The sequence below is a fragment of the Mustela erminea genome, chromosome 1 (genome assembly GCF_009829155.1).
Source record: "Mustela erminea isolate mMusErm1 chromosome 1, mMusErm1.Pri, whole genome shotgun sequence".
Taxonomy (NCBI): domain Eukaryota; kingdom Metazoa; phylum Chordata; class Mammalia; order Carnivora; family Mustelidae; genus Mustela; species Mustela erminea.
This window is the reverse complement of record NC_045614.1, coordinates 216,794,999-216,817,582: the sequence shown is the minus strand read 5'-3', so window position 1 is coordinate 216,817,582 and position 22,584 is coordinate 216,794,999. Positions and strand designations below refer to the sequence as shown.

At 56.6% G+C, this 22,584-nt stretch overlaps 2 long non-coding RNA genes across 3 annotated transcripts; one reads left to right on the top strand and one right to left on the bottom strand.

Annotated features, from left to right (window-relative positions):
* Positions 1–2,441: 2,441 nt before the first annotated feature.
* On the bottom strand, positions 2,442–10,112 carry LOC116597754. Of its 2 annotated transcripts, XR_004288771.1 has the most exons (4): positions 9,080–10,112; positions 5,270–5,480; positions 4,938–5,131; positions 2,442–4,110 (listed from the first exon to the last, which is right to left on the bottom strand). It is a non-coding gene; the product is annotated as an uncharacterized LOC116597754 (long non-coding RNA). The 2 variants fall into 2 exon arrangements; XR_004288773.1 differs by lacking the exons at positions 2,442–4,110; positions 4,938–5,131; positions 5,270–5,480 and adding an exon at positions 8,499–8,753.
* A 1,481-nt stretch (positions 10,113–11,593) lies between these two features.
* LOC116597749 lies at positions 11,594–21,820 on the top strand. Its single transcript, XR_004288770.1, has 2 exons — positions 11,594–12,292; positions 20,818–21,820. It is a non-coding gene; the product is annotated as an uncharacterized LOC116597749 (long non-coding RNA).
* Positions 21,821–22,584: the final 764 nt, after the last annotated feature.

Below are 22,584 nucleotides of genomic sequence, written 5' to 3'. Positions count from 1 at the left end.
CTGAGGTCTGGTCATCGGGTGTTGGGAAAGCTCCCTGGGCCTTTCTGTCCTCTGCCAGGTTGAGGCTAAGACCTGCTCTCTTCAGGGCACCGCTCCCAGGCTCGCAGGCCAGGCAGGTTCGAGACTGCTCCGCAGGCTGCTGGCCAGCTGGGCATGACGTATTTTAAATATTTGACCTCTGCAAACCAGTGACATCTGGCCGTCTGTAGGACGCTGTGTTTTCAGATGACCTTTGAAAGGGAAGGCCCAGGTGGTTGGTCTGAAGCTGGGGAGGAAGGGGTGGGGCGCGGGGAGAGGCGGGTGCCAACCACCCTGCTGGAGACAGAATTGGGGTGAGCCACTCCCCGGGAAGGTGCGGCACCTGCCTGTCAGGTCAGGCCAGTCCCAGGAATGCCCGAGATCAGAGGGCTTCTCCCCTGGGGCCCTGCTGGGCTGGCTGTGAGAATTAATTTGTTCTGGGCTGGATGAGATGGGAGGGCACGGAGCCAGCCCCCCAGTGCTAAGCCGCAACCAGGACAGAGATCCCCAGAGGAAAGCCTGAGCCCCGGGGCTCCTGCTCCGGACCTCACCTCTTCAATCCCCACCCCTGGGGGGCAATGGCCAGACTAGAGCAGCCCCTGCAAACCACCAGCTGAACTCACAGCTCCCTCTGATCTGCAAGGATTTTAACCCCTCAGAGAGGGGGATGGGCCAAGGATGAAAAAGACAAAAAGCCCAGCTGTGCCTGTCAAGTTGCTGTTTTTGAAAGAAGTCATCCAAATCGCCCACAAATCCCATCAGTCAATCAACAAACAGCACGTCCCTGAGCGAACATTGGGCTCCGGGCTCCTGCCTCCCCCCATCTTTATTCATAGCCGAGGAGCCCTTCCTGCTTGTAAGTGGGCCAGATTTCCCAGTCTGAGCCCACAGGGAGCCTCTGCACGGCCAACACTCTGGTGCCCTGGAGGTCTCTCTGCCCCACCCCCCAGGGCTTGCATGTGCCTGCAGGGGGAGGGGAGGGTGAGTGCCGAAGACCCCAGCCCAGGACCACTCACAGGTCTGGTGTGAGCCCCTGCTCACCTCCCCTTCCTCCCACTTCTCCAAACCACCAAGCAGCAACTGACCTCCAGAGTCACTCATTTTATAGAGAAAACACACGGACACACAACCTGGATTGGGGGGAGAGAAAGCCAAGAAAAGAGAACACACAGAAAGGAAAACTTACTTGTCATGTCCCTTACTGCTCTGGGGGGATGTGGGGCTGCGTGGGATTCAAGGGGCTTCTCTGTGTGGCAGCTGGGGACCCTCCTTCAGGGTTTCCCTTCCCACCAGGGACGGGGAATAATTCCAGGCATGAATGTGGGAAAGGAAGGGAACCCACTGATCTCAGCTCACGGGGCCAGTAGAATTCAGTGGTTCTTGGGCCCCACAGAGCTAGCAGAAAAAGAAGAGGAATTTCTAGTCGCCAAATGGATACTTGTGTTGCAACCTCTGTACCAAGGTGTCTTCATGTGATCTTGAATTCATGTGACCTTGCTTAGGTTCAGCTGAATCTAGCAAAAATCCGATAACAGAAAAGTTTAATTCTCGTGCAACAAAGAAGTCTGAACGAGAGCGTTCCGGGTCAGATACGGCAGCTTCATGAGGTCATCTGAACGCCATGCTTCTGTGTTTCCTTTTGGCCACATGTGGCTTCTCTTCTCAGTCAGCTGTTGGAGCATGACGGCTGCCAGAGCTCCAGCCCTCACATCTGCATTCCAGGCAATGGAAAGAAAGAGGCAGAGGGACGTGAGAGAGAGAGAAAAGTGATCCCTCCCTTCGACAGACTTCCCAGAATCCCCAAAGCCTATTTCCACGGATATGTCTTGGCAGAGCATCACATGAGAGCCAGGAGAATCGAGAGGATGGAAAAGGGAGTCCTTTAACGGGGTACCCTGCCGCCCCAGATAAAATCACATTTCCATTCCTCATGTGATGTCGGGTGGGTTCCAGCAGTCTCTCGAAGGCACTTACTGTCCCGTAGGAAAGAAAGACTTTCTAGATGGTCACCAGTGTGTGTCTCCTCTATCTGCACCGCTATCCTGAGGGGAGAGTCCACGGTCGTTGGGGACGTGGGTGATGTTGGGGATGTTGGTGACAATGGCACCGTTTCTGAGGGAGACGAGGGCGTCGATAAGAGCAAGAGGAGGCCAGGAGGAGCCTTGAGAGCTGTGACTCGTCCCCTTGCCGCTCAGGTTTTGCATCCGTGGTCCTGTCTGCTGACCAGGCGGTAGGGAGCAGGTGTCTGGCCGCGCTTACTCGGGGCATGAAGCCCGGGGCTTGAAGCTCGTTGGTAGGACTTACCATTGAAGGCAAATGCTGGGGGCTGGGTGGCACCAAGACCAGCATCTGGAAAGACATCCAGGGCAGGAGAAGGAGATGCCAAGTCCAGGATGAGGTCAGCCCACGCCCTGAGACCTGGCCTCGCCCCCTCTCGCTCTGAATCACCCTCCTGCGCTTCATACCTGTCACGGACAGCCTCCGCAGGGCAGAAGAGGGCTCTTCCCAGAACGCCTGCGGCGGACAGTGCCCTCTCTCTTCCCACCCCTGGAGCCGGGAGCCCTGGAGGCAAAGGCCCGACAGCCGAGTCCCCGGGCTGCCCCAGGTAGGCGGGCTCCCGCGTCGGGCTCCCGCGTCCAGCTCCCGTCTGAGCACGAGCAAGTGGCAAAGAAAGGACGCACGTTCTCTCCATCTCCAATGTCCTACGACTTTTCTCTCCAGGTTTGCTAACAGGCCTTGCAGGGTGCGACCATGCCCTTCAACCCTGGAGTTCCACAGCCACAGCGCTACCCCCAGGGCCCTGTCCCCTGCGGGCTGGGGATACCGCGGGGTGACACGCAGCTCTGGTCTGGACCCGAGCAGGGGCAGCACAGGCCATCGTCCTCCTCGGCCATCTGCAGACCCGCGGTGAGAGTGGGAGGAGAGGACTCTTGTCTTTCCTCTTCTTAAAATGTATATAAATGCTTATTTAAAAAAAAAAAAAAAATCTGTGTCCATCTCGCTTTGCAAGAAGCGAGACATATGTGTGCCCTGCATTTTCTGGTTGATTAAAGAACAGCTTGACCTGATCCATGGAAATTTTAAGGCACATACAGCGCCTGGAAAGAAATGCGGGAGCCAACTTGAGTGTAGAATAAAAATACCGTCTGGGTTTTGGTGGCAGTGAGTAACAGCACTGGCTCTTCTGAGCTCAGACAATTATTATATGGAAAAGGATTTTACGTCTGCGCAGTTAAGAGGGTAAAAGATGTTTAACAATGAATCAGGAGACAAAAATAACCCCAGTAGTCATGCTCTCCACGCTCTCGTGCGCAAGGCGCTTGTCATGTCGGGAAACAGATGGTGAGAAGAGAGAACGTCTCCAAGGACAATGTCAACCTGTAAAAGATGTGCCTGGAGTTCACGGTCACCTCAGATGTCCAGCCACAGAGGCAGGGGTGGGGGTGCAGATGGGGAGGAAAGTCCACGTTCTACAGACTTTGGTACCTTCTCTAGATACTTAAATTCTCAACTCAAAGCACCACGCATCCGTGGGGGCCCCCGCGTGTCTTGGGCCCCGTGGAGACTGCCTGCTGCAGACCGCCCAGGTCCTCCGACCGACCTCTCCCAGGTCCTGGACTCTGCTTCCCTCAACCCATACCTAGGCCAGTTCTGGAGGAACAAAGGTTGCTCTCCTCGATGCTAAAAGCCACAGGCGACGGCTGTCGGCCAAAGGAAAGACCGCCTGGCCACCGGCCATGCCACCGCTGTTAATGAACGAGGGAGGGGCGCGTGGGGGAGCGCCTCCGGGTCTCCGCGGCGCGTAGGCACAAAGCCGGCGCCCACATTTCTGCTGCTGTGCGTGTAATAATAGGAGCTCATGTTAACGAAGCCTTTACTTGTGCCAAGCACACGGCTAAGTGCTTTTCCATGTGTTGTTGTTAAAATATGAAAAATAATCACCCGGAGCACCTGGCCGGTTCAGCTGGTGAAGCGTCTGCCTTCGGCTCTGGTCACAGTCTCAGAGTCCTGGGATGGAGTGTGTCACGCCTGCTCAGAAGGGCGTCGGCTTCTCCCACTCCTTCTGCCCCTCGTCCTGCTTGTGCTCCCTCTCTGAAACAAATAAATAAAATCTTTAAAAAAAATTAATAAAAGATAAAAAATAATCACCCAACAGTTAGACTCCTTCCCCATGCAAAACCACAGAACGTTTAACTTTCACTTACCATCTGGACACCACCCTGCCTTCTCTGTTCCCCAGCCACACCACACACACACACACACACACACACACAGTCTTGCCGTCCTAATTTCTTTCCTTGAATTCTTCAACCAATTTTGATGAGGCTGCCGCCTCCATCACTGCCCCAAAGCAAATCTTAAGATCACCAATGACAACCCCGAGATCAAAAGTCACGTACTCTACCAACCAAGCCAGCCGGGCAACCGGCCTCTTTCTGTACTCTACAGCATGGCGTACCGTGGGTCAATCTCATCTTGTAGACACTTGGTTGCTGATCACTTCTGGCCCATAGGATGACTTATTGTGGATTAGAGAAACTGACCCCACTGGGCAGAGGAAGCTCCATGAACATCCAGCCCCCTTCAGAGCAGAGTGAGGCAGATCCCTTCATCCAGGGCCTTTTATGCAGTGCACAGACTACACAACAGTACAGAGCTGCTCTGCAGGACTAGAGACTGAGGAGCCACCCAATTATGAGAATTCAGAGGCACAGGACAGGGAACTGGAGTAGAAAAGGTAGTTGGGAATGGGACAAGGTTCCTGGAGGAAAGGAGCTGAATGGGGAAGGAGAGAAGCATGCCCTCCCGTGGGAGGAGCTTTCCAGTGATCTCTCACCCGGAAGCTCACCCGGCGTTGACGCGAGAGCATGTTATTTTTAGGGAATACACACACGAGGCTCACAATGTATGCGACTTACTCTCAAGCGATTCAGGTCCGCGTGTACGCGTGTATGTAGGGCAGGAGCGCGAGGGCTCAAGCAGACAGCGCAAGCCTGACGGCAGGTGGTCCGGGGTCTGAGCTACGTGGGTAGCTTTGTACTCTTCCTGTCACTTGCAACTTTCCTCTTCGAGTCAAGTGATTTCCATCAAAAATGCTATTTTAAAGTGGAAGCTAAAGGCAGAACCATGGAGACAGTAAGATCAGTGGTTGCTAGGGTTTGGGGAAGAGGGAGGGAAGAACAGGGGATTTTAGGGCCGTGAAGCTAGTCTGTGACAGTGTAGTGACGGGTGCACGGCATTACACACTCACCCAGCCCCACAGAGGGAGCAACGCGGGGTGAACCCCACTGTCCACTGTGGACTCTGGGTGCCGAAGGCGGGTCAGCGCAGGTTCTCGCCCTGTAACAGGTGCATGGCTCCGGGGAGGGAGATGCTGACAGCGGGGGAGGCTGCGCACGTGCAGGCGTGGGAGGTATGGGAGCTCTCGGAACATTCCCCTCAATTTTGCTGTGATCCTAAAACTGTTCCAAAAAAACAGTCAAAAAAAATTAGCAGCAACTGAGCCTGTGTGACATTCAGCTGAGGATCCCAAGAGCCCACCTCCATGGAACTCAGGGCCGTGGTCCAACACTCCCTCTCGCCATCCTGCACCAGCATATCAGCTTCTTGGGGGCCCAGGTTCTCCCCGGCAAGCGGCACCGTGGGTGTCCCCCAGCGCAGGGTCCCCGGGCCAGGGACGTGTGCTAGGGAGGCTCTGGGATGGGCAGAAACTCCCAGGCGGTGGGACCTGTGTGCAGGGAGCCAGCATCACACGGGAAATGTGCCACGTCACATCGGGAAAGTGTTGCTGCCCTCGGGGTGCTCTCGAAAGACGGGGTTCTGAGCCCTGGCTGGGACCCCCACCTCCTCCCGCACCCAAACCTCAGACTTGCTTGCACATGGGCATCTGCAGGTCAAGGGAGCCAACCAGCCCCCGGGGACAGCATCTCCTGACCCGAGCAAGCAGGACAGCCTGGCTCCGCCTCCCAAAGAAAGATCCAGAAGGTGGCCACACACGCTGTGCCAGAGCAGGCTCCAGGCTCCCAGACTGCCCTTCAGAGCCCTGCCCTGCCCCCTCGCAGGCTGTGCTGCGATCCCCATGGGCCTTTCTGCCCACGTGTGGGGGATCTGTGCAGTCGCAAGGAGCTCTCCAGCAAAGGGACAAACCCACGGAAGAAGCAGCGGGCACAACACCTGCCCTGGCCCCCCCAACAATCACAACCCGCTCACTTTTCCCTGTTCTGACTGCTCCGTGTTGAATGGGGACCCCCAAAGGAGGTAGCTTTCCAATGAACATTTTATTTCACAGCATATAAATATCACAGCTTTGGCCAAAGTTCACTGATGATTCATTTATATAAAATATAAAATAGAAGCACACATAAATAAATAAATAAAATAAACCAAGTTTAGAGTCTTCACTTCAAACATATTCACCAAAACGAGTGGCTGATTCCACCGTTCACATTTCTGCTTAGAGAAATATTCCGAAGAAAACAAGTGTCCGTAAGCGATGTGCGCCAAAAATACTGTTCCCTAATATCTTTGCTTATTAGAAAAATAAAACGTTTTGCACTACGAGTTCTGCAAGGAGCCGGCGGAAGGATCCTGGTGGGAAGGCAGCCAGCCAGGCGCGGAAAGCTCGATCCTCTCTTACTTTTGCAGAGAGCGCGGGGGTTACGCCTGAAACTCCAAAATGAAAAGATTCGGAAGCGTTGCTCTGAGACTCTGTCCTCCTCGGGGCTTCCCGGGGAGCACAGCGAGGTCCCAGAGACTTTACGACCGTGAACTCGAGCTTCAGAAGGCGGGCTTCCTCTGCCATGTCTGGTTCTGTCTTCAAGACGGATTCCCGGGGCAACTGGGTGGCTCAGTGGGTTAAGCCTCTGCCTTCAGCTCAGGTCATGATCCCAGAGTCCTGGAATCCAGCCCCGCATCAGGCTGTCGGCTCAGCAGGGAGCCTGCTTCCTCCTCTCTCTCTGCCTGCCTCTCTGCCTACTTGTGATCTCTGTCTGTCCAATAAATAAATAAAATCTTTAAAAAAAAAAAAAAAAAAAGACAGATTCCCTGGGATCACGTGCACGTTTGCTGAAACCCCCCCTCGTTTCGCAATAAACGTTGACCCGAGCATCGTGGTGCACCTGGAGTTCACACGTCAGGCGCCCATTACACCCCCGAAAATGCCATCCTTTTTAGGTACGCAGCTCCCGCGTGTTGGCAACGCGGGTTCCCGCCACCAGAGCCAAGACACAGAGGACCCCGTCCCCCCAGACCTCCCAGGTGTCCCTTTGCTCTCCACCACCTCCCCCACCCCCAGCCCCCGACTTATGTCCCTCTCGTTTTGCCTTTTCCAGAACCTCATCCGAGCGGCGTCACGCGGCACTAGCGTTCAGCGTCGGGTTTCCCACACTCAGTCCAGCGCGCTCAAGGTCGGCCACTGTCTGTCTGCGGAGCAGCGCTCCGTGGCGCGGCTGTGTCACCCCCTCAGCCAAGCGCCGGCGGATGGCCATTCCGGTTGTTTCCAGTCTGGGCGACGAAGCTGCCAGACGTTTTCCTTCCTCTTGGGTAGACGCCCAGCGGGGTCGGAGGAGGGCACCTGTTTGCAGGAGGGGCCGGCGGTCTTCCCCGAGGCTGCTCCACTTCCCAGCGCCCCGGCCAGAACCTTCCTTAGCCCCGCACCCGTGCGGCTGTTCGAAATGGCGGCTGCATTTAGCGTCCGCCGTTCTACTAGGTTCGTGCAGAATCTTACCATCATTTCCGCGTCCGTCTCCCTAGTGACTAGGGACATTGAGCACCGTTTGGCGTTTCTGTGCAGGTGCGTGTTGGTCATCTGGTGTCGTGTCTGCTCCGCCCATTTTTAGAACCGGGGGCTGTGCCTTTTCTCATCCGGGCTGCTAATGTGGGGGAGGGGGGCAGGGACGGGGTGGGGGGGGGGACAGACGTGGGAAGCATCTCAATGTGCTGGTCTTGACCACTGTCCTTCACGTGACCTCTAATGGTGCCCTAGAGGGCCCTGCGTTCTGCAGGACACACACAGTGTCCTGAGACATCCTTGTGGACAAGATCCCGTCCTCGGAGCACACTGGTGGCCTGGGAGGTAGGTGAGCGCTTCTCTTTGTAGGGAAGGCTCAGTACAGCCTCTCCAATTCTTCACAGACATGTGAAGCGCCTGCTGTGTCATTATCATGGAGGCATTTTAGGTCACTGCTGTGCTTCAAACCACAACATTATCATTCATTCCATTTTATAAGGAAAAGGGCTAAGACAGATGGAGACGGCCTGATAATGTAGATGGGCCCCGTCATTTGGACACAAATGGGACCAAAGACGTGAGTGTGCCCTTGATAGAGTTGTAACTTTTGAGTCAAAGGCTGGCGAGCTCCTGGGGGGCGGTTCTTAAAGTCTGAGAAACTCATGTACGATTACCTTTAATGACGAGGCCCACTGAGTCTCATTTTTGCATTGTTTTAATTGGGAGGCTTAAACAACCCCATTTTTTTAAAAAAGTGAATTAAAAACTAGATTAGCTACGTGTGGTTTTCCACACGATGTATCGCATATAAATTTTGCATGGCACCCTGCTTCTGGTCAAACGTTGCTGTAGATGTTTCTGAGAAGGCACGGCAGAGATGCTTAACATGTCATCAGTGGACTTGGAGCCGAGCAGATTGCCCTCCGTAACGGGGGTGGGCCTCATTCAATCCGGTGAAAGCCTTAAAATCACAGACTGACTTCTCCCAAGGAAGAAAGAAGGAATTCTGCCCAAAGAGATGTTAGGTTCTAATTGCAACTCTTCCCTGGGTCCCCGGGCTGCTGGCCCATCCTACGGAGTTTGGACTTGCCAGGACCCACCACTGTGTAAGATAATTCCTTGAAACAAGTATGTCTCTCTCTGCCTCCCTCATATAAATGCGTGTGGATATGTACACACACGCACACACACACACACACACACACACACACACACATCCTGTGGGTTGTTTCTCCGCACTCTCTGGAGAATCCAAATAGGCTATATTTATAATTTTTCTTATAAAATGGCATTCATTTGAGATTTTAAAATGACCCCCACTTCCTTACTCACGTGACTTTGGCTATTTTTCCTTCACAGAGACTCTGCGTTTCGTCGATCCCTGGGTCGCCCGCGGGCGTGGGTAGCTCGTGTCACCGGCACTGGGGAGTGTCCGAAGAGTGACGCTGAGACCGGCTGTCCCGCCCACCCAGAGCGGGGACCAATAACCACGGAGTCGGAGTCGCCAGCCAGTCCCGCTGCTCACAAGATGCAAACAGGAGCTCGAGTCCTGTCCTCTCCCGCCTGGGGACAGGGAGAAGAGTGCGGCAAACCCGCCTGATACGGAGGAAAGGTGGGAGGCTTTGAGGGGAGCAGAGCTCAGGACAAGCTCAAGCCAGAGCTGGAGCTGGGCCAGCAGGGGGAAAGCGTGGCGAGGCGCAGGGCAAACAGCCCCCCATTCCCCGATGCGGCCAACAGTTGGAGGAGATCACAGTGGGGTGAAGACCGAGTCCTTATCTCTCACTTTATCTTTCGTGGGGCCTAGTATTCAAAAGCCGGATGCCCGGGACTGGGACCTTACTCGGGAGCAAGGTCTTCGCATACGTGATCACAGGACGATCACGGCCACAAGCCGGGCTGCTTAGGACCACAGAGACGTGTTCTCTTACAGACCTGGAAGCCAGAAGTCCAGAACCGAGGGCCCAGCCAGACCGCGCTCCCCCAGAAGACTCGAGGAAGAATCCTCTGCGTCCTTCTCAGCTTCCAGCGTCTGCCGGTGCTGCCGGCTTTCCCCGGTTTGTCGGGACCTCCCGGCAGGCTCTGCCCCGGTCATCTTCTGGCCCTCTCTCCCTGGGTCTCTGTGTTGTCCCCTCCCAGGGACCCCAGTCACTGGACTGTCGGCCCGCCCTAGGCTGGGGTGACCCCATCGTAACTTGATCACATCTGCAAAGAGCCCATTTCCAAGTCAGGTCCCGTTGACAAGTTCAGAGGGTTAGGAAGTCAACCTATTTGGGCCGAACACCTGGGGGCGCGGTCCGTGAAGCATCGGCCTTCGGCTCAGGTCACGATTTCAGGGTCCTGGGATCGAGTCCTGCTTTGGGGTCCCTGCTCGTGGGAGTCTGCTTTTCCCTCCCGTCTCTCCCTGCTCGTGATCTCAAGCTCTCTCTCAAATAAATAAATAAAATCTTAAAAAAAAAAAAATAGACCTATTTTGGGGACACAATTCAACACACTACAGGGCTCAAACCTGTCCCTGGGAGTTCTGTGTCCCCAGGGGTGCTCAGGCTGGCCCCCAGGACCGAGCTGGGACCCGCCTGTCAGGGGACCTGAGAAAGCTGCCTGCAAGCACGTGCAGTGGGAACAGAGCCCTCTGGGGACCTGAGATCTCGGGGAAACAGGCCTCTGCACCGTCGGGGCCCGGCTTCTGAGCCTCTGCGTCTGGAAGCAGCCTCTCTCGGCTGCTCTGGTTTCCCTAGGAGTCTCCAGGCTTGTCCCTGATGAGGCCGTCTGCTGCCCAGCACACGGCGAGGACTAAAAGGGCGCCAGGTTGGTCAGGGGAGACAGCAGTGAGCACCTCCTGGGAGCCAGACGCCACGCGGCACCATGAAATGGGCTCAGCCCTTCCCGTCCGCTCCCGGCCATTCCCTCCCCCAGCCCGGCCTTCAGGCCCCAACAGATCCCTCCCCTGTCCGGTCTCACCCACCTTGGGCTGCCCTGTCTCTGCAGCCAGACCCCAGCCCTGCTCTCTGACCACGCAGCCCGCTCCTCCCGGCCCTGCCTGCAGCCGCGGCCTGTGACCATCTCCCAGGCGGAATGCACACCCGTGCAGCCCCCGCATCTTCCTCTTCCCCGCCTTGTTCCTCCTCCCCCATCTGGCCACTTGCCACGAAGCCCCTCCAAGCTCAGGCATGTTGCAAAACTGGGTCTGCAGGCAGGAAGAGCTGGGGCTCGTGAGGGCCGTTCCAGGAATGTGCGGGAAAACTCCATAGCTGTCTGCAGAGGTCAGGGAGGGCTCCCCGGAGGAGGTGATGCCCAGGCTGCGTGGAAGAAAGAGGAAGGGCCGGCTAAGCATTAGTGGGAGAAGGCGTCCCCGGTAGAAGGAGATGAGCGGAGGGGAGATGTGCGGCTACCTAGCAGCAGTTAGCTCTACCTGGCGGCTAAGGGCCTGCCTGGAGGCCTGGGACAGGGGGAGCGGAGCCTAGAGACAGGCCTGAGCTGTGTCAGCCCTGTCCTGTATGTCCCACTGAGGCCTGAGTGATTCCAGGGCACGGGGACGTCCCCAGCGCCCACTGTGTGCCCTCTTGACATTCTGCTCCAAGGCTTCTTGCTCAGGATTGTTGGCTCACGGGCGCTTCCCTACCTCTGCTTCCCCAGCAGACAGCTCCCCTGCTGCGATGGCCTCCCAAAGTCCTGGCAGAGTTACCCAGGGGGACCGTGAGCTTAGGCCACCAGGCCGTGCAGTGCAGGCTGCACCCCGCAGCTCAAGACTGTGACAGCCAAGCCCAGCCTGGGGATGGGGAGGCAGGCCCCCTCACGGGTTGCCTGGCAACAGCAGACCCTCCCCCACCCCAGCTGGACCCGGCCATGCCCATTGTGACGTGGCTTTGCTGGATAGCTGTACTTTGTGGAAACCTCACACTGGCCCTGGTCCCCTTCCCCCAGTGGCTGATGGCCCTGGAGGGTCTTCTCCATCCCTTGAGAGCTGGCTCCACATCCCAAGGTCCTGGACCCTGCCTCCTTCCTGCCTGGCCGCCTCGCACACGGCCCTAAATCCCGTCGTCCTGGTCGCCGGCCGGCGCTGACTGTCCCCTTTTGCGGGCTCAGCTGGGGCATCTCGTTCTCTGATGGCACCTGGCTTCAGACCAGGGCCCTCCCGGATGCCGGTGCGCGCACACAAGTCCCTGACTTCCCAGCAAGCTCAGGCCTTCGCAAGGCCGCCCTCTGCTTGAAAGGCTGCCGTCCGTTCGGAAGCATCACATCCCCCAAAGTGCATCTCCCGGAATCCCGCTCGCAGGGGAGCGGCTGCCTGTCACCCGGACCTCGCGTGGCCGGGGCCGGGGCTGGGGCTGAATAAGGGCTTCTCAATGCCTGTGTCATATCCCGGCTCCCTTGGCACTGGAGACAAAGCTGCCCGCTGGGTGGGGAGTGGGGACTGGAGGGAACAGCCGGCCCCAGGGACACCCGGCTCCTCCCTCCCTCTCTGACCCAAAAAAGGAAGGTGACACAAAGGACCTCCAAGGACAAAGGAGCCAGAGACCCAAGAAAAAGGCCAACCACCGAGTCCAGGTTGACAAGAAGCGGCTTACTGAGGGGACTCGAGGACAGAAGCGTGTCCGGGTGGTGCCAGAAGAGAAGGTCTCCCCACAACCCCCCACTCAGACCCGCTCTGTGGCTTCTGAAGCCTGCAGGCTCCGGACGGAGGAGACTTGGGGGAGGGGCTGGGGGTGCCCCAGAACGGACGGGGCTGTGCTTAGAAAAAAGGCTGCGGGGGGAGGGGGCTGTGCCCAAGAAGGCGTCAGGCCACAGTGGTCCTCCCCGTGGGTCGTCCCACTTCACGGAATGCTTGTCCTAGAATGCCCCGGCGGACGCCTGCGGTCCCCGTGCCCACGGCAGTCCCGCCACTCTCACCGCTCACTGCACCCCCCCGCCCGCCCCTTCCCTGCAGTTCTCTTGAGTGGCAGGGGTACGTCGGGGCCCAGCGCAGGCCGCCCCCAAATGGGCCCTCTTTGGCCTGAGGCCTGAAGCTTATTTTTAGTTGGAAGCAATCAAAACCCAGGAAAAGCGCGTCACCTCCCGCTCAACCGCCCAGATTTACATTGGAAAGGAGAGTCCGCACCCCGGAGGGAGCCGTTCCCGGAGACTCCTTTCTGCCTCAGGAACTGATCTGCATGACAGAGCGACCTTTGTGTTCCCAAACACCTCCTGGCCCCAGCCTGCGGACCACCTTCCTCCCCACTTGACCCCCCCTTTGGAGCTCAGGCCGTGCTACAGATGGAGGACAGACGCTAGGGCTCGGAGCCAACCACCAAAAAAGAATTCTTGAGACATCTTCAGTGAAAAAGCTGGTTTTATTTATGCACAGGGACAGGACCGATGGGCAGAAAGCCGCACCGGGGTGACAAGGAGTGGCCCATTATATACTTTTAAGTTGGGAGAGGGTTAGGGATGGCGCAGGTCTCTAAGGAATTTTGGAAGCAAGGTTTCTAGGACCCCAAGGGGGCCAGCTGTTGCTGGGGAAAGGTCATTTACTACTGTAATTAGTCCGGCGACCCTTCAGAGGTGTATCGGTGGGTCACATGCTTGGGGGATGATGGCCCACATGTATCTTGGGAGGGGAGAGAGAGGAGGTTTCCAAAGGAATTTTTACATGTTAAAGTCGACTTACAGGATCCTGGGGGTTGGGCGGAGACTGCCTTTTGCTCTTAGCCAAGTCATCACATCCAGGCAGCTGGGCTCAAGAGGAAGGTCACTGTGCCTGTTTCAAGGACGCGTCAGTGGACTGCGAGCAGTAAGATTCACGCGTCCTTTTGACTTTGTTTCCCACGTCACTACTGGCCTCCCGTTGCCTGACCGTCTTGGGAACGTCCGTGTCTGAGTGGATGCCCCGCATGCCCCAAACCAAAGTTGATTTTCTCCAGGTAATGTATCTCAAGTCGATCTGATTCTTCTGGACTAAGAGCAGCTACTGGACTATCCGCCTGCTGGCTTGGAACTGAGAAATGAGGCCGGTGACAGAGGCACCGGCTGGGCCCCTGCAGAGTGGAGATGGGTGCGTGGAGCTTCTCCATGGAAATGGCCAGAGAAACTGTAGGGGGCTTGGCTGCCTCCATTCTGACCTCAAACTTTCTAGATGAGTTCTTCTTTCCAGTGTGTCTCTGGGCTCCTGCGGAAGACCCCGAGGGCCAAGCATCCTCTGATGGGAACAGGAACTACCCCCTCCAGCGATAAGGGCTGCCCTGAGCCCCCGGGAGACCCTCCCGGGATTGACCCCAAAACAATGATGGTTTTGACCTTCACTGCCTGCCTTCCAGGACCCACCCACCTCCGTTCCACTTTTCCTTCCATAAACCTGGAAGCATTTTCGGTACTTTGGAGACTGGCTTTGAGACACCCGCCTACCATCTTCCCGGCACTGGCCTTGCTGAAATAAATCCCTTTCTCTTTTCCGGGCCAATCATGTTCCTCTCCCTTTGGGTTTTGTCAGTGATGAGTAGCCGAGCCCGACCCGTTTGCGAGCCCGGAGCCAGGGGTTCATGCGTCCCTGACACCAGCTACGGAGCAACCCCCAAGCGAGCCGTTGAAAGCTGGACTCGAGTCCCCCCGCCGGCCTCTCCAGAGTGAGCGGACGCTGCCCTCCCAGAGCCTGATGGGAGGCGGGGTTCATGCACCCAGAGATCCTTCATTCTTCTGTGTAAAAACATCTGGGTCATTAGTGCACTCCACAACCCTAAAAGTTACTTTAGAATTTTGTGGTTATCCAGAAGTCTGTGTTTCTCCCCTGGTCGATGTTATAATTGCCATAATTCAATACGACCACACACAACGTGGAGATATTTGGTGACCCAGCGTCAGGGGCAACTCAGCGAAGCGTTCGAGAAGCTTTTCCCATGGGCTTTGCTGATCTAATCCACCTGCTGCCGAGCTCACCCAGCGACACCCCCTCCAGCGGGGCCGCCCAGCTCTGGTCACCACTGGCCCGCGCCACCAACCTCCCGTCCCGATCCTGCGATTAGCAGACAGCTTTGCTCAGAACACATTTAGAAACTTTCTGTCTTGCCCACGTTAAGCATCTCCTTAATTACCAGCCTTTCCCAACACACTATTTTGAAACAATGATAGACGTAGATGGAATTTCTTCACGTCTTTCTGTTTGCACCATGTTCGTCCCTCCCACGGCTATGTTCTAGTGCGAGCATACGAGATTGGCAAGCAAGTTCTCTCTGCCAGAGGTCGTAGCACGTGAGGGATTCTGTCTTCATTCTAGGACTGACCTTTCCTGTTCCTTTGCACGGTAACGCAGCCCCAGATAACGCAGGCGAGACGAGCATCTCCCCAGACTGGCTATGGCTTTTCCTGTGCATCTTGTGGATTTGACCCGATCATTTCTCTCTGGAACGCCTTTCGATCACAAAGCGGTTATTGAAGTACGAGGCAGAAATGATGATACCCTCCAGGTCCAGTCCGATGCCTGCTCTGTGTCGGCGAGGGCTAAGCCCTTGGCCTTCCCCTCACTCGCGCCCCACGCGGGACCTGCACTGTGGAAATTCACGAGGCGCTCGGTACTGGGAGGAACCTGCAGGTTCCGGAGGTGATGCAACGTGGCCGGGGTCACCCCATCACTAAGTGGAAGAGCTGATGGCTCTTGAACCTGGGGCACACAAGCCCCACCATCCTGCTCGCCGCACCCAGCATTCTGCCTGCCGGTGCCCGCCTTTACAGAATGCAGGAAAAAAGAAACACCAAGTGCATGTTTGTGGCTGTCTCTTCCCCGGACCGGTCGCGTCCAGCAAAACTGCGACGGCCCACGTTCTCACTTGCAGCCACCCGTGGCACTTTCTCTGTTGATCTTTCTTCCGAATCCAGCCCTAGTTTCTGTGTAAGAAGCCAAGGTTAATCACAGGGTCAGTTGTCACTGAGTTTGGAATCCTGAACCTGCTTCGTAATTGTGATTAATTTTGCTTTATGACTGAATAAAGCAGGACGTCGTGGAAAGACACAGCTCGTGGGGACGTGCCCTCCGTGCGCACATGACCATCCCCTTCCTGCTTCCTTTTATTTTCTTTAAGATTTTTTGTGTTTTTTAAAATTTTATTTTATTTTTAAGGATTTTATTTATTGGACAGATAGAGACCACAAGTAGGCAGAGAAGCAGCAGAGAGAGAGAGGAGGAAGCAGGCTCCCTACCAAGCAGAGAGCCTGATGCGGGGCTCGATCCCAGAACCCCGAGATCATGACCTGAGCAAAGGCACTCAGGCACCCCAAGATTTTTTATTTTTGAGCCATCTCGGCACCCCAAGAGCCACTCAGGCACCCCAAGATTTTTTATTTTTGAGCCATCTCGGCTCCTGAGTGGGGTTCGAACTCACAACCCTGAGGCTCAAGGGTTGCGTGCTCTGAGCCAGCCATGCTCCCTCCTTTCCTGCTTCCTTTTAATAGAGAATTCTGGCGAGCTAGCTTCAATCCAGGAGAAAGAGCACCACGTTTAATTTTAGAATACTTATTATCCTCCTGACAATACAGTTATTTTCTAAAGTTCATTGATTTTTTTTAAAGGTTTCATTTATTTATTTGACACAGACAGGCAGACATCACAAGCAGGCAGAGAGGCAGGCAGAGAGAGAGGAGGAAGCAGGCTCCCTGCTGAGCAGAGAGCCCGATGCGGGACTCGATCGCAGGACCCTGAGATCATGACCTGAGCCGAAGGCAGCGGCTTAACCCACTGAGCCACGCAGGCGCTCCAAGTTCATTGATTTTTATAAGTCAAAATTCTTGGGAAGACTTTCAGGCAATATTTGAAAATCCTAGGCTTATTAGAGCCAGTGATAAGTCAGATGGGTTAAATACACAGACTTGGCAAAAGCTCCAATGACATCATGATGGTTCTTGGTCACTGGTCATCATCACCCGTCTACTTTCCGAGTCCTAGAACCCTGACGATAATCTGCCTACCTTAGAAAGAAGGAACACTTAAAAGGAACAGGGAATCTGTTTTTACAAGTAGCAATTTCGCAGATTATCAGGGAACCAGACAATGAACCAAGTCAACTGAGTCACATTTAAGGTGGGGGCAGGGGCGGGGGCGGGGGCTGCTCTCTAATGGAAAAAACAGATTAAAGCACTTGACCCAGTTTTTATGAGATTGCTTCACAAGCGAACTTCTAGTTCTAGAGAGTTTCATCAAGCCTAGTTCTTAAAATCGATATTTAACGTAGATCTGGGGGGAAATATTTACTGAGATGTTTCAACGTGTCAGATTTCTGAAAGTGCCAAACACGCCAAGGACCCAAACGCATCCTGGAGACGATTTTAGCGCAGTAAGTGCTTCTCGGATCAAGTGTAAATGCACGTTCCTATTTCTTTTTTAGTGGAGTGATTCATGTTCTGGACCAGGGTCAACAAGGCTGGCTCTTTCCAAAAGAGAAGGGGTAAAGCTCTACTGTCTCCAAGATTTAAAAAACAAAACAGAAACACACGAAAGAAACCCAAGTACATCTCCAGTCTTTTTTTTTTTTATTTTTTGGACGAATGTGCTCAGCTGTCTTGAAGGTCCTGGTAAGAAACAACGCCATTTTGTTGGTAGACACCCTGAACCAGCTACTGTCTGGAAAGGGCTACCCGGCCAGACGCCCTCGGTGAGTTCAGGGTTCACTCTCACCACACAAGGTCTCCGTCTAGAAACCCAGCTCCCTCTTACCTGTTCCGGAATCGGCGCAGTCAATGTCAGGGGTAAAGCTGGGTCCCCTTGCTATGTGGCCCGCGTACGGGCAAGGGGTTGACTGCTTGGTCCCAAGGGCTCATCTCCAGGGCACCAGGAGGACAGAGGCTGCCATGGCCACCGCTAGCCTCGGGCCCGCCCCACGTCTGGGTCCCTGGAGAGGCAGAACCGCATCGCATCACGGTCCTGAGCACGCACGAGTCCTGTGGCATTTACCACTTGGGTTGATGGTTCCTGTCCGTTTCCCCAGAGAGGATGCCAGTTGCTCGAGGGCGGGGACCGTCTAGCGTTCATCTTTGCGGTGCCAAAGCCTGGGCCATGACCGGCACGTTCATCATAATGCTGATGGGCAGAGAACAGGAGGGCTCCCTGAGAGCTGGACCCCATCCACACCCCAAGCACCCTCACTCTTTACAGAGTACGGAGCTCATCCATCACAAGCCACGGGGTGTCCCTCCCTCTGCCTTCGGCCACCTGCTAGCATATCCCCATCTGCCCACACCTCCTCCCCGCCCCACCCGCTCATCTAACAGAAGCCCCGGGCCCCGGATTCACCGCTTCCCATTAGGAGAGAAAGAGGACGAAGGGCGGATGAGTTGCACCTGAAACACCTGGAGTATTTTCCGAGCTGCTTGTTTGAAAGGTCCTGGACTTCACTGTCGGACCCGGTCCGACCTCCTTCCTGTACCTCCTGGCCGAAGGAGGCTCACTTTCCTGGGGTGGAGGGCTTTATCCTTCCTGGAGAGCAGGGCGTGGGCACAGCTGGGATCACAGCGGAGGGCAGGCACTAGCTCAGAGGAAGCTGTGCCGCTGCACCCCAGCGAGAGGCTCTGGGGGTCGAGATCCAGCCTTATCTACCCAAAGAATCCCACGGTGCAGATTTTAAAGCACCTGTCTTCCTCCTTTCCTGATGGCAATTTATGGAACAGCACAGAAGAAATCCCATCTAAATCTGCTTTCTCATTGTACGCGGCTCACCGTCAAGTGCTCAGAAGGTCTACTGCTGGTACACACGCATGTGCGCACACACAGAGTCCTCCTCCAATCTTGCGTAAGGCAAACGGTTGCCAGAAACAGGGGTGACTGTGTTGATGCAGTCCGGTTCCTATCAGTGACAGCTGTCTGCTGAACCGGCGGTCCTCAATGTCCTTGGTCTTCAAGGACCAGCGCTGGCGCGGAGAGAGAGGAGGAGGCCGTCAGGCCCTTCCGGGAAAGGCAAGCAGGCAGCCGACTGATGGTTCTAGCTGGGGGGAAACTCCCCACTTCGCGAGGCTTCTCAACTGTGAGCACCCCGTGGGTCGGACACTTAACCCGGCCCGATTTCCACCCTGTTGACAAGACAGCCACGGCCCACTCCAGTCCCGAGCCTGCCTGAGCCTTGGACGCAGCGTCTGCAGGCCAGGGGCTGTCATAAACCATGGGCACAGCCATCTGACCCCTCAGCGCTTCCCAGTCCCATTCTCCTTGCCATGGGCTTTTCAAAGACCTTCTCCTGCTGCCAACACATACCGAGCATCGGCAAAGGTCTCTGCAAAGATACCAGTTCAGGTCCTAATCGCCGGAACCTGTCATCCGAGCTTCTCTGGAAAAAGGGTCTTTGCAGTTGTGATTAAGTGAAGGATCCTGAGACGGGGAGTTCATTCTGGATTACCCGAGCGGCCCCTGCATGCCATGGTGAGTGTCCTTGTAAGAGGGAGACGTGACGCACAGAGCAGGCCATGTGGCCGCAGAAGCAGAGCGTGGAGGGCGGAGAGATGTGGCCACAGTCAATGGTATCAGTAGCCAACAGAAGCTGAAGAGGCAAGGAAAGGAACACGGCCCCATGATCAGGGCCCAGTGCTACCGACTGGGGACCTGTGGCCTCTAGAGCCCTGCAACGCTGAATGTCTGCTGTTTCGAGCCACCAAGGTTGTGGTCATTTGTTATAACCTCAATAGGAAAGGAATACATCCCTCTGCGCTCCAACCTATTTTTTTAAAGGGACAACTACTCAACCTGCAGCTGAATCCCATCGGGACGTCTAGGGGATGGCTCCAAATGAAACGGGGGGTTAGGAGGATCACAGCCGACTGAAATGTCCCACCTCTGAACAGCCTCATGCTTTTAAACCAATACAGATCTCCCTCCCCCAGTTTACGAAAGGGCTGTGTTTACCTGGCCCCAGAAATGCAGAGAGACCAAGTTAGAGTCTTACTAATTACTAATGCCACAGAAGCAGACACCCCTCGGACAGTTTCTGGCCATAGGGAACTGATGGCCCGGGGTGCAGCCCTAGCCACGGGCCCCAAACTTCTGGCAACACACAGGTTCGTTGACACGGTCTCTGCATCACAAGAGCCCACAGGAAGCTGGCCTGGAAGCAGCCAGTAACGCTCATTAGGGGCCACAGTGCAGAAGCAGGCGGCTGGCTCTTATAGCAGAAATGGGACCTGCCGGCAGACGGAGCAGGAAAAAGGCATCTCCGGAAGTACCTGGGGCAGTAGACCGAGTAGAGGAACAGAGGGAAGCCCTCTCTGGACCACTCTGGAGGCCCACATGGGGGCTGTACCCATCCGCTCTGCCTTGAGAGACATGGGACTAAAACGAACCGGCCTGGGAAGGGAGGGAGCCCATCTCACACAAGATGCTGGTGCAGTGGCCACAGGGACGGGCCGGAAACCCCGGAGGGCAGGAGCAGCAGCGGGAGGGCAGGTGAGGACAGACTGAAGGAGCATTTAAGAGGCACAGGGGGCAGACTCGGTGATGGCCGAATGCAGAAACTGACAAGCCAGAGGGTCTAAAACAACCAGCAAGTTCCTGGCAGGGTGGGGGGCAGGCCAGGCGGCAGGACAAGGACAGGGAAGGGTCAACAAGCGTAAGGTGGGACAGAAAAAAAAAAAAAATAGGTTGCACACCCACTGTAGGTCAGGCACCGTGCTAGGTTCTGGGCAGGCAGACGTGAGGAGCTCGCTGCGGGCTGGGAGGGTCCTGGCAGGCACATCCAGGAGTATGCCCAAGCGGTAGCACAAACCCAGAAGGACAGTGACAAGGGGAGGGAGGAGGTGGGGGAATCCCTGTCCCTCCCTGAACCCCTCCCATGGGGGCAGTAACGCAGCCTCTGGGATGAGCTGATCAAGGTCAGAGGTAGGGGTCTGGTCTGGGATGGTGGCAGTGCTGTGAAGGGGGAGAGGCCAACACCCAAGACAGGGGCAAGAGACAGAGCGGGACTTGTTTGGGGGGAGCCCTGGGGGGCAGAGAGGGGACCATAGGGGCGGGGGGGCATCCGTCTGCTGGGTCAGGTCCCCTACATGGAGACTGAATGCCAGCCTTAGAGCAACCGAGAGCCGTCAGAAACCTGAGCACGGGAGTGACACGGGATCTTCCGCTTTTTAAAAAGGTCACTTGGATTGCAAAGGGAGGGTAGACGAGAAACGTCCGGAAGCCGGAGAGCCGTCGGGAAGCCGTTGGGGAACGTGGTTACGGCCCCGGGACGGATGGACTGCAGGGCCTTAGTGTAACTACAGGGCCCCGTTCGGAGCCTCAGGAGACCCAAAGTGGGAGGCCGGACGTGGGCAGAGGAGCCAGCCAAGGAGGCGGAGAGCGGAAGGTCAGACAACAGGTAGAGACTCCGAGAGACGGAGGCATCAGTGAAACCCGCGGGTCTGAAGGAGGAATGGGTAGCGACCACAAACCCAGGAGGTCAGCTGAAAGGCTGCGGTTCCCGCTGGATCTGTGGGTCGGTCCGGGGCAGTGATGCCGCGAAGGCAAAGGCTTGATGACATGGCTGGGAGACGAGACACCAACATGTGTCTTCCCGAGTCCGCTAGAAAGGCAGGTACGCTGGGAGGGGCGGCTTCTGGCATTTGGTACTGAGAAAACCTGGCTCTTGCCTCGCAGCTGGACCTGGCTTCCCAGCCACGGAATGGGGATAAGGGGGTGTGCTGGCCCAGATGAATCCCAGGGGACCCCAGAACTCCTGGCCCTGGGAAACACTCCCAGTCACCCTTGCCTTCTGCCTTCTTTTAAGTACAAAGCCCCTTTTCTGCTTTCCCACCATTCGGTCCTACACAGAAACCCACGTCCCGGAGGTGCAACGGCGCTAAGAGAAAATCCCCAGGTGCCAGGTTCTTGCTCTGCAACTCAGAGTTCTCTCAAAATCAGTGAAACAGGCGGCAACGAAGCTGTTATGCCGGAACGTGTTAGCTTTTATCAAGCGAAGGCGAGATGGTCTGTTGCACGCGCTCCCCAAACGTGTCATCAATGATTTCAGCCAGGGTCAAATGCGTGACCTCGTTCAGGGAATCAGACTGGGGGTGCCTGGCGGGCGGAGTACAGCCCGGGGCTCTCGACCCCGGGGTTGGGGGTTCCAGCGTTACTACTTAAAAATAAAGTCTTAAAAATATATATATGAAAGACAAATTTAAAAATGACACTAAAAAATTAATGGACATTTGAAAAGCATTCACCCCGATTAAATCTGTCCGGCGGAAGGCAGCCGGCTCGGCCGGGCAGTGCCCTGCGCACGGGCTCGGCGGGGACACACGGCGGGGATACACGGCGGGGACACACGGCGGGGACACACGGCCAGTCCGCGGGGAGCGCCGGCCGCGTGACCGCGTCGCGTGTCCCCGCACGCTTCGGGCCGCCGTGGGCCTGTGGGGCTCGCAAGCGCGCGCGGCCTGGGAGCCTCCGGACGAGCAGGGACATCGGAGAAGGCGGTGCCGGCGACAGAAGGCGCAGGCTGCGTGTGGCCGCGCGGTGACCCGGCCGCCGCCCCGACCGGCCCGCGCACGACGGACCGCGAGCCCCGTCCCCGCCGCCGGCTCTCCGGGTCCTTCCAGGGCGGCCCCTGCGGCGGGAGGACATGGGGGCGCGGGAGGTCAGGGCTCCCAGACCCGCAGCCCGTGCGCCCCCGAGGAAGGCCCGCGAGCGCCCCGCCCCGCCGCCCCGCGCCAGGGCCAGCGCCGGAGGGCCGATCCCCGAGGGGCGTGCGGGGGCGCCGCCGGGTCGCGCGGGCCGGGAGGGTCGGACCTCCGCGCCGAGCCGCCCCGCGCACCCCGGCAGGAGACGCGAGCCCCGCGGTGCCCACGGAGGCCGCGGGGCGGGCGCGCGGAGGACGCGGGCGCACGCGGACGCCAGGCGGAAGGCGCGCGCGGGGCGCGGA